Source organism: Lycium barbarum, chromosome 2, assembly GCF_019175385.1.
Source record: "Lycium barbarum isolate Lr01 chromosome 2, ASM1917538v2, whole genome shotgun sequence".
Lineage (NCBI taxonomy): Eukaryota > Viridiplantae > Streptophyta > Magnoliopsida > Solanales > Solanaceae > Lycium > Lycium barbarum.
The window spans coordinates 49,629,080-49,629,937 of record NC_083338.1 but is presented as its reverse complement, the minus strand read 5'-3'; positions in this window follow the sequence as shown (position 1 = coordinate 49,629,937).

Below are 858 nucleotides of genomic sequence, written 5' to 3'. Positions count from 1 at the left end.
GGAAGCCCTGAAACTCTGGCCTGACCCAGAATAAGTTGTTCGATTAGACCTCGGTCCTGAAAACTGTGAAGGTTCACTGGCCGCTGAATAAGCTGGACGCCTAGGAAACTGCTATCTATGACTATCCCGGAACTCGCCAAGGGAACCGGAAGATCTACCCCTCTTACTTTGGCCCCTATTATGCTCTCGATCAGCTTGCTGCTACTGCTTCTGCTCGTTTAGACCCTAACCATATGCCTGAATACAAGAGATATCTATATCTTCCTGAAGTGAGGCCGTCATGCAATCATTAATCAAATGCGGACCAGTACAATCACAAACATGTGTACCCGATCCTCTATCTCAGCTACTATCGTGGGACCATACCTAGCTAGTGAGTTAAAGTGAAGACTATACTCCCAAACACTCATATTCTCCTGGCGTATATTCAAGAATCTATCAACTCCAGCCCGTCAGGTCTCCGCTGGCAAATAGTGTACTAACCCGTTTGGTCATTATAGCACTTTTGACATATTTTCCCCTTCTCTGACTCCCGTTAGTATGATTTTGACCCGCGGTGATGGGTGACATGCTTCCTGAGGTCATTGGGTGAGTTATAGTAGGATTTATGGAATCTAGAGTCCTAAAGTGAAAAGCCTTTGAGCAATAGTTGACTTTTGGGTAAACATGCCCGCAATTGAATTTTGACAGTTCCATTAGGTCCGGAACGTGATTTATGACTTATTGAAGTCATGGGTTTGGTTCTCGAAAGGTTTGGGTGTGATTTGAGTCATTGGTGGAGAAACTAGTTAAGTTAATGAGTTAGAATTGACTACGGACAACATCAGGTCAAGATGAACCCGTATCAATGTTTGAAAG